The sequence below is a fragment of the Leptonychotes weddellii genome, chromosome 4 (genome assembly GCF_054177405.1).
Source record: "Leptonychotes weddellii isolate Sample4059 chromosome 4, ASM5417740v2, whole genome shotgun sequence".
Taxonomy (NCBI): domain Eukaryota; kingdom Metazoa; phylum Chordata; class Mammalia; order Carnivora; family Phocidae; genus Leptonychotes; species Leptonychotes weddellii.
In genome coordinates this window covers 168,623,582-168,633,374 of record NC_138372.1, presented here as the reverse complement: position 1 = coordinate 168,633,374, position 9,793 = coordinate 168,623,582, and the positions used below count along the sequence as shown (strand labels likewise).

General features: G+C 51.9%; 1 protein-coding gene across 3 annotated transcripts in view; it reads left to right on the top strand.

Moving 5' to 3' along the window:
• Positions 1 to 9,793, top strand: part of SLC45A4 (solute carrier family 45 member 4) — a 75,922-nt gene that overhangs the window by 24,547 nt on the left and 41,582 nt on the right. The window lies entirely within an intron of this gene.

Sequence of the window (9,793 nt, the reverse complement as noted above, 5' to 3'; positions counted from 1 at the left end):
CCTGACTCATGCCCTGAGCTGGGCCGTGCTGGGGCGGGGGGTGGTGTGTCCTGGGTCCTCCTGCTGCGCCCACACCGCGGCGTGGGTTTGCAGCCCCATCCGCCCCGGCGCCCATAGGCTTCAAATGTGTCAAAGAGCGGTGGTTGGCTGAATTGTTGGGGATGCACTGAGTACCTGCGGGCAGAAACCCCACTGCCTTCCTGATTGGACTTTCCAGGTCATTTCTAGATAAGTTCCTCCTACTACGTTATTTACTTATATTTTGGCGAAATACACCTAACATAAAATGTACCATCAGAACCATCTTTAAGGGTACGTACGGTTCCAGCGGCGTTAGGTTCGCATTCACCACGTAGCGCTCCATTGCTGCCCTCCGTCTGCAGGACTTCTGCGTCTTCCCAAAAGGAAACTCTGTCCTCGTTTATTTTTAATGCATCTGAAAATCCGCCATAGCCAGTAAGGGTCCCGTGGTGGGTGCTGCTGCCGTCCAGTGTCAGGGCTGTTGGAATCCAAGTCCCCGGGCTGGCCGGAGGGAGGTGCGGGGCTATGTGCAACGGAGCTGATGTCGGGTGGCCTCGGGTGGAAAGCGCTCTATGAAGGGCAGTGACTTTTTCTTGTGAATGGCCATTTATCTCCAGTAGATGTAAAACCTAACCTGTTTAACCCCGTTGGTTTCGCACCTGTGGTGTCAGTCTGTGGTAGCGCACTCAGGTCCTGCTGTCGGGCTGAGTTTATGGAAAGCAAGTGTCATCCATTTATGTAGCTGAGAACTGCATTGTGCCCAGAGTAGTTTAGTTTTAATTATGTCCCTGAGGCTTCAGTCTCACGACCTTCTGACAGGCTGAGTGGCCAGCTACTCTCCTTTGGGGGAAGGCGGTGGTCTCCGCCCGCGGCCTCCTGCTGCGAACATTCCAGTCATTCATTATCTGACTTGGGTCAGCGTCAGGTGGAGCTTGCCCATCTCCCAGGTTGGCGAAGGGGGAGGCTGAGGGCCAGATTGGGCTTCCTATGTGTGGATTTACCCTGTGTGTGTGGGGGGGGAGGGTGGTACGCTTGGCTCCGTTGGCCCTCACTTGCACTGCAGGGACTCTGGGGTTTCTCCCTCGCTCAGGGAGGCCTGGGCTTGATCTGGTGCTGTGTTTTTGGCCGTGTTCTCTGCACTGGCTGGAGGCAGCCTTCTGCTGGCTCACAGATGGTAATCCGGTCCTGGAGGGCAGTGCTGAGAGCCCCCGGGGACGTCAGCACCCACAGATTAATGAGCGGGAAGGGTGCCCATTGGTGTTGTCAGCTGAGAAACACACATGAGGCTTTCAGCCTTGGGAGCCCAGTGCTGTCTGGGTCGCAGGCAGGGAAGGATGCTGTACATCACCTGGACAAGATTAGAGTTTCCTAACCCCACGTGGGCCTATTTCAGACCTTGATGCAGGGCTTCTCTGTCTTGTCTCTTAACCCAGAAAGAAGAGGAAAGAGCCATTGACTCCTTTCTCCTTGATGGGCACAGGGCCTGGTAGGCTGACCCGGGAGTACCCTTAAGTGGGAGAATCTGTGATGAACAGAGCAGGTGGCATTGTTAGGGGTGGGTGCTTGACTTAAGTCCAGTGGGGAGAAGACTAAGTCCAGCGGCGGGGTGGGGGGGCAGTAGGTGCTGTGGACTGGGAAGCCATGTGATTGTGTTTGGGAACTGGGGTGGATGCCTAGTGAAGAGCCAGCTAGGGGTCCCGTAGGAATGAATAGCCTCCATGCACCAAAACATGTGGGACAGGTCTGCTGCTTCCTGGGGTGGGGTTAGCGCACAGTCCGTGTCTCTCTGACGTCGAGGGTGGACTGGGAGCAGCTTCTGAGATGGTTCCTGGTAATCAGCTCTGAATCTGTACTAATTAAGGGGACCTGCCAGTAGCTCTGCATCCGTAGACGGCTCTTCAGAACTGCCTCTGTTGGCACATCTGGGCCGCGTGAGATTTGACTTTGTGATTGCAAAACACTTGAATGTCTGCCACACGCCAGGATCTTATTCTGCATTTGGAGAGGACCACTAGGAAAATTTATTTTTATTTATTTATTTTATTATTTTATTTTTTTAAAGATTTTATTTATTTGACAGAGAGAGACAGCGAGAGAGGGAACACAAGCAGGGGGAGTGGGAGAGGGAGAAGCAGGCTTCCCGCCGAGCAGGGAGCCCGACGCGGGGCTCGATCCCAGGAACCTGGGATCATGACCCGAGCCGAAGGCAGACGCTCAACGACTGAGCCACCCAGGCGCCCCAGGAAAATTTATTTTTAAAGGTAATTTACTGTGTGTGTATGTTTTTAAGATTTATTTATTTGAGAGAGAGTGTGTGCAGTGTGTGGGGGGGTGCGGTGTAGAGGGAGAGAGAATCTCAGGCAGACTCAACGTGGGGCTCCATCTCACGACCCTGAGACCATGACCTGAGCCAAAATCAGGAGCCACCCAGGCGCCCCTACTCTTTTCAAATTTAAGATAAATTTAGGTCCTGCAGAAGCAGAGAGACTATAACTACAAATCATCCAGAAATAACACCCTTTTCTCTGCTTCCGTATCTTAAAAAAAAACTTAGTATGATCATAATGTGTACTTGATCTATAACCCGCTTTTTGCACTTGATATTAGGTATATTTCCACGTCAACAGGGAGTCCTGCAGCGGAATTCTGTGTCTGGGTGCGCCACTTTATTTATGGGAGCTTCAGGGTTTCTGTGCCTTTGTTTCCTTACGACGAGTTCCAAAGAGGGAACGAGAGCCCAAGGGAATTCACATTTTGAAGCTTTGGATACACAGTGACCACAGCTTACGTTTTTCAGAAGTCCTTTTCGTGGTGTCAGGACCATCCTCACAAATTCCATAGGGATAGTCCGCTCAGGATTCCCAAGGAAGCCCTGCTTCTGATTTGCTGACTTCTCCAGATGGCGGAAGGGTTAGTCATTTAGGTACCAAACTGGGTTTCTGCATCACAGAAAATCGGGGAACCTCCAGGTTAAGGGGTCAGTCTTGTCTGTAGAGGTAGAGCTGACTTACACTGTTGAGGAACCTGGGAGCAGGCTCCCGTCCCCCCGTCCCCCTTCTGTAAGAGTTTGTCTCTGCTCCAAGCCACTTCCCTGGGCGGAGACAGGAGGGGCAGGGGAAGTGGCCGCCCTGCCCTCTCTTCTCCGCGCCCCGCCTTCCCTGGGCCTTTGGACGGGGGCCTGAGGAGGGGTCCTGGGACCCTGTTTTTCTTGATGTAAAACCAACTGTAGGTGTGCCGTAAGGGATTCATGAGATGGAGGGGGTTTATGAAGGGTGTAGACACTCGAAAGACCACGTTTTTAGTGGCTCAGCAATGCATGCTGTCTTGTAAAAATGGTGCAGAAATGACCTGTCCCATCTGTGTACATCACTGACCTGCATCTCCGGCTTCAGGTGTATGGAGGGAAACAGAGTGCTGGTTTTATTGCTGTCGTTGTACTTCTTAGAAAATAAGAGTAAATTTAACTCCAGGCCATATAGAAAGCACATGTAAGTTCTACTCATTAACCAAAACTTCACCTTTTCTAGGAAAACTGGTTTTGATTTTGCTATTTCTCAAATAGATTTCATACTTCCCCTCTTTAAAAACTGGCATTTTGTGTTCACCTGACACACGGCCCGTAATTCAAGTCATTCCATGTTGTTAGACAGTCCGTTTGCAGTTTTTCACTTCTGTGGCACTCTGTCCTCCTTGCCTTAGGGTGAGATCGGAACCTGGAAACTGCTTTGGCTTCGTTTTATATATAAATGCCGGCAAAGGGTTTCTTTGTGTCTTGGCAGAGTGGATGGTGGTTCTTCATTCTGCCACCTGCTCTGAGGTCAGTCCTTGGTGATGTTTGTAATGTGAGGAGTCTGGTTTTTATTTTTCAATACCATTTGGTGGTTACGAGTGTCCTGAGGCAGCTTGCAGCCAGCCTGCCTCTCTCGTCCCTGGCCTGGAGCCCATCTGCACCTGGCTCTGCCCTCAGATGAAGACCGTGCATGTTCAGAGCAATAATCCAGGTGTTGTCAGTGACTGCCCACTTGGCATTTCGGGCGGTCTTGAGGCTTGCTCTCCCAGCGCGTGCCAGGGTTCCCGGAGCTGCACGGTGGATGGCCAGGCTCTTGTTTCCATGGTAGCCAAAGCTTCCTCGGACTCCCGGGGTTTGCTAGGAACATGTAGAAGAGGGGCAGGGGGAAGAAAACTTCACTTGCTGCTTTTTTTTTTTAAAGATTTTATTTATTTATTTGACAGAGAGAGACACAGCGAGAGAGGGAACACAAGCAGGGGGAGTGGGAAAGAGAGAGAAGCAGGCTTCCCGCGGAGCAGGGAGCCCAATGCGGGGCTCGATCCCAGGACCCTGGGATCATGACCTGAGCCGAAGGCAGACGCTTAACGACCGAGCCACCCAGGCACCCCACACTTGCTGCTTTTTAATTAACAAACAAAACCCATCCCTCTGAGTTGATTATGCAAATCTGAGAAAAGTATCTAAAGGTCAAAGGTAAAAAGTAGTTATAGGAGAAAGTCTCTATTTTAGCAGAAGGCAAATGTTGCAGGGAATATCCTCCTCTGGGGGCAGTTTGTCCTCATTCAACATAATCTCTCCCTAAACGGACTTGCGCTTGCTTTCTGAGGGTTGGATGCTGGCTGTGTTCTCCTTCGTATTAGGTAACAGCTTGTTTTAGTATGAGATGCAGGTGGATTCTGCATGGAAAGGTGCTTGATGTCAGTCCTAAAAATGCCCCGTAAAATTTAGGAAGAATAAGTACTTTGATTTGATCCAACATTCAGAATATTTGTCACGTAGACTGTCCATGGAGTCTGCCAATTCAGGTTGAGTGTATTATCCTGCCTTTTTTTTTTTTTAAGATTTTATTTATTTATTTGACAGAAAGAGAACGTGTAAGCAGGGGGGAGCGGCAGGCAGAGGGAGAGAGAGAAGCAGGCTCCCCGCAGAGCAGGACCCCGGGATCATGACCTGAGCCAAAGGCAGATGCCTAACCGACTGAGCCACCAGGCGCCCTTCCTTCTGCTTTAACCGAGCCCATGTTTGTGGCAGGTGCAGCGTGGCTGCGGCCCCGAGGAAGGAAGGTGGCGGGGCACGCCGGGTCCTGTTGGAACGCAGTGCCCTCGGTGCTGTGTCCCTGTGACGGGGCTCAGGCACACCAAGGCTCACCCCACTGTCCTGCTGCGTGTTACCGAAGAGACGCGGTTCCTGGATGCCTGGGCAGGTGGTAGGGATCCTGCAGCTCTGTTGGAACGCTGACATTTTCTCCTGCACATGGAGAAGTGGCTTCCGGAATTGGGTGTGCTCCGCAGAGAAACTCTGGGGCCCTGCGAGTAGATGGTGCTCATCGGTGGCGCTGCAGCTGGTAGGTCAGTGCCCTGCCCGGAGGGCTCTGCTCCGGCACCTTTCCCTGCCGGTGTGTGCCAGGGTGAGGCGAGGCGTGAGCCTGCTGAGTCATCCTGACGTTCCGGCCCCGTGTAGGGCCCTGCGGTTGGGGCTCTCGCCTCTGCTTTAGCGCAGCGCCTGAGATGACTTGACCTGTCCTCCTGCAGTGTCCCAGCGTCCTGACCCCGCCCGCCCCCGGGGTCCCAAATCCCGTGGGCGGGAGAGGCCAGTGCAGACGGGGCGGCTGCTCCTAGCCACCGTGGAGCTCGGTTTGGGGCAGTGGGTGCCAGTGGGGGCCTGCTGGCTGTCAGAGGATCACCAGGGAGCCCTGTGCTGGGGAAGGCCTTTTGGTGTCTATGATTGATGTCCTACTAAGAATGCAGGCCCAGCAGAGGCCTCCCAGCTGGGCTGGGACAAGTCCGCTAGACAGCGCAGGCATCAGACTCAGCACTGGGAGCCCCAGCAGGTGGCTGGGGGGTGGTCCGGAGGATGCCACGTGTGAAACGTGGCCGTGCGGTGTTTTATGCTCCAGGCACTCCTGGACTCGTGCTGTTTCAATAAAGCATAGGGATTCCTGAGAAATTCCACCTACGTGTGAAATTGTGAGCTGCTGTGATTTATTTGGAGGGTGTGGTGCCTTTTAAAAAAAATAACACCTTTAGCAGCATGTGCATTTTGAAAGTTTACTCGAATTGAAATATGCCAGTTTTAAGGCATTAAAAAAATCATCTCAACTATTCATTAGCATTGACACACTGTTTCTGCTTCCTATTCAGAAGAAAAAGGGATTTTCTTTGAGCTCTGTGCTTATCTTGCTTTTCTCTCTAAAAGGGAGGGATTTCTAAAAATCCGTTTTCTTTTTTTAATGGAGTAATTATGGTTTGGTCTGGTCCTCTGCCTTCAGCGCTCACGAACCCATTTCTTTCCAGCCGTCCTGAGTGCCTGCACTGGTTAGGTGCTGGACCACCCAGTGGGATCCGAGCCATCCTGCCCTCGGGGTGGGCGCCCACTCTCTGCTGTGTGCTCAGGCTGCCTCTCTCCTGGGGGACGTGCTGTTCCCTTTACCAGGGGGCCAGGGAGGGAAAAAAGCTGGGCAGCTGGTCTGGGCTGTGCCCCCCAGGCTGGTGGGACCTGAAGGAAAAGCAGAGGGGCCTGGCCAGCCCAGAGGACGTCGTGCTTGCCAGGGTCTTGGAAGCAGGGCTCTGAGTTGCACAGGTGGATAGGGAAGGCGTGTGGCCTGGAGCTGCTCCCTTCTGTCTTGCAGGCCTGTCCCGCAGGCCTGTCCCCACCTCTGGGAGCTTACAGTGGGGTTGGGGCTGTGCTGTTGAATAGTCACATGCCCTGGCCTCCTACGGGAGGGAGCAGCCTGGCCCAGGCCTCTGCTGGAGGTGTGTGTGTGGGGGGGTGGGCATGTGTGTGAGGGGGCAAGTATATAAGAGGGTAGGGGAGGAGAGCACCAGCACTGTCCAACAGGGAGGGGCCGGGCAATATGGTCACCACGAGAGTGGTCTGGGAGGAGCGCTGGAGGTCCAGGGATTGGGCACCTGCCACTTGCACTCGGATGGGAATCCATTGAGAAAGACTTTAAGGAGACTGATTTGTTAACAGTGGAGCAATATTTTCATCCCGTTGCGCCCAGGGGGAGCCTCTTTCCACATTTCCTTTGCTTCAGTCTGTTAATACTTAGAATAGTGTGTACACACACATCCCCCCCCACTTTACCAACATCAAGTTCCCAGCAAGCTGATCCAAAGGAGTCAAATAGAAATTGACGTCAGGTCTGATGTGTTTGGTTTCTGAAGTGTCCTTGACTGTGTATTATGACACAGAACACTCAAAGGCTGGGGTATGAAAAGGTTCAAGTCCTAGTTAAGCTTTTGATCATTTATCTCCAGAGTGGCAACGCACTGTCCATCCCGGGACACTTGAGTGCAAAGGGGTGCAGTTAATAACTGTGCCGCATATGGGGTGCCTGGGGGGCTCAGTCGTTAAGCGTCTGCCTTCGGCTCAGGTCGTGATCCCAGGGTCCTGGGATCGAGCCCCGCATCGGGCTCTCTGTTCAGCGGGGAGCCTGCTTCTCCCTCTCCCACTCTGCCTGCTTGTGTTCCCTCTCTCACTGTCTCTCTCTGTCAAATAAATAAATAAAATCTTTAATTAAAAAAAAAAACTGTGCCACGTAACCGAGACACATGGTCCTCATACTACCCGTTGAGAGCGTCTCACACTGGGCTGTGCCGTGGGTGCGTGTCACAATGCTGGTTCTTTGGAGAACCAGATCTTGGGAGAGGGTAGCGCCCTAAATCGACATTTATAAATGAACCCCTCAGCTTTCCGGATTCATGCCGATTCGCATGGTCTCGGGCCACTGTAACACAACCACAGGCTGGGGGGGCTCCTCACCAGCACACACTTAATTCTCACAGTTCTGGAGGCTGGGAAGTGCACCGGGGGCACCAGGTGCTGGCAGATCGACCACTTGTCTGTCTTAGGGGCTTGCTTCCTGGTTCAGACCTGTTTTCTCGCTGTGTCCTCTCCTCGCACGGTGGACGGTGGAAGGAGCCGGAGAGCCACGGGTGTCTTTCATGAGGGCACTAGCCCCATTCATGAGAGCGCCACGCTCACGACCTGATCACCTGTCCGAGGCCCCAGCTCCCACTCTGGCAGCACAGGAATTTGGTGGGGAGCACAGACCTTCAAGCAGCACCCCAGACACCGAGGGGCCGTATGCTTTGGGGATACCACAGAGTCACCTGCCTTATTGATTTGTTCATTCGTTTATTTATTTTGAAAAAGATCTTACTTATTTGAGGGGGGGAGAGGGAGCATGAGCAGAGGGAGAAGCAGGCTCCCCGCTGAGCAGAGAGCCAGTGCGGGGCTCCGTCCCTGGCCCCCAGGATCATGATCTGAGCCAAAGGCAGATGCTTAACCGACTGAGCCACCCAGGCACCCCCCTAATTTAAATTTATATAAGTTTTGTATTTCTTAAGCCCACACTTCCTAGACTGTAGAGGCACATTGAATTAGAGGAGACCAGCATGGGTTTCTGCAGGTGATACTCATAATCCCTACAGGAAGGTAATTTCAGATGTGAGAAAGTATTCCCAGTTACAGAACATTCGGTCTGATCACCTCTTGAGTCCTTTCTTGTCAGATGTTTTTGATTGTGTTTTTTTTAATATAAAGGACATGTTTTAAAAAATTAGTAAACTGTTGGGCACCCTCTCTTGCTGTGTCTCTGTCAAATAAAATCTTTAAAAAAATAAAATAAAAAATTAGTAAACTATTTTTTAGAATAGTTTAGATTCACAGCAAAATTGAGCATAAAGTACAGCATTCTGTATATCCTCATCTTCATGCACATACAGCCTCCCCCATTATCAGCATCCCCCAGCAGAGTGGTACGTGTGTTACAGCTGATGAACCTGGGGCGCCTGGGGGGCTCAGTCGTTGAAGCGTCTGCCTTCGGCTCAGGTCATGATCCCAGGGTCCTGGGATCGAGTCTCGCATCGGGCTCCCTGCTCATTGTGGACCCTGCTTCTCCCTCTGCGTGTCCTCGCTCTCTCTCAAATAAATAGAATCTTAAATAAAAAAACACAACTGATCAACCTGCACTGACACATCATCGCCCAAAGTCCATAGTTTACTCTAGGATTCACTCCTGCTGCTGTTCCCTCTGTGGGTTTGGACGGATGTGTAGTGACAGGTATCTGCCATCATGGTATCCTACAGAGTAGGTTCACTGCCCTGAAATTCCTCTGCTCTCCACCCATTCATCTGTCCCCACTCTCCCCCACGCCACCCCACTCCATCCCTGGCAACCACAGGTCTTTTTACTGTCTCTATTGCATTGCCTGTTCCAGAATGTCATGTAGTAGGAATCCTACAGGGAGTAGCCTTTTGGGATTGGCTTCTTTGACTTAGCAATATGCATTTAAGGTCGTCCTTCCATGTCTTTTCATGGCTTTCCATGGCTTTCCATGTCTTTTCACAGCTCATTTCGTTTCAGCACCAAATAACATTCCACATTCCATTGTCTGGGTGGATCACAGATCATTTAAACATTCACCTACTGAAGGGCACCACGGTTGCTTCCAGGTTTGGGCAATCAGGAATAAAACTGTAAACATCCACGTGCAGATTCTTGTGTGGACATAAGTTTTCAGCTCCTTTGGGTAAATACCAAGGAGCGTGGTTGCTGGACCCAATGGGAAGAGCATGTTTAGTTGGTGAGAATCCGCCAGTCTTCCCAAGTGGCTGTTCTCATGAGCCATGAGTGAGCTGTTGCTTCGTGTCCTCGTCAGCACCTGGTGTTGTCTGTGTGCAGACTATGGCCATTCTCACAGGTGTGTCGTGAGATCTCACTTGATTTTACAGGTGTCTGATGCCACGTGGCGTGGA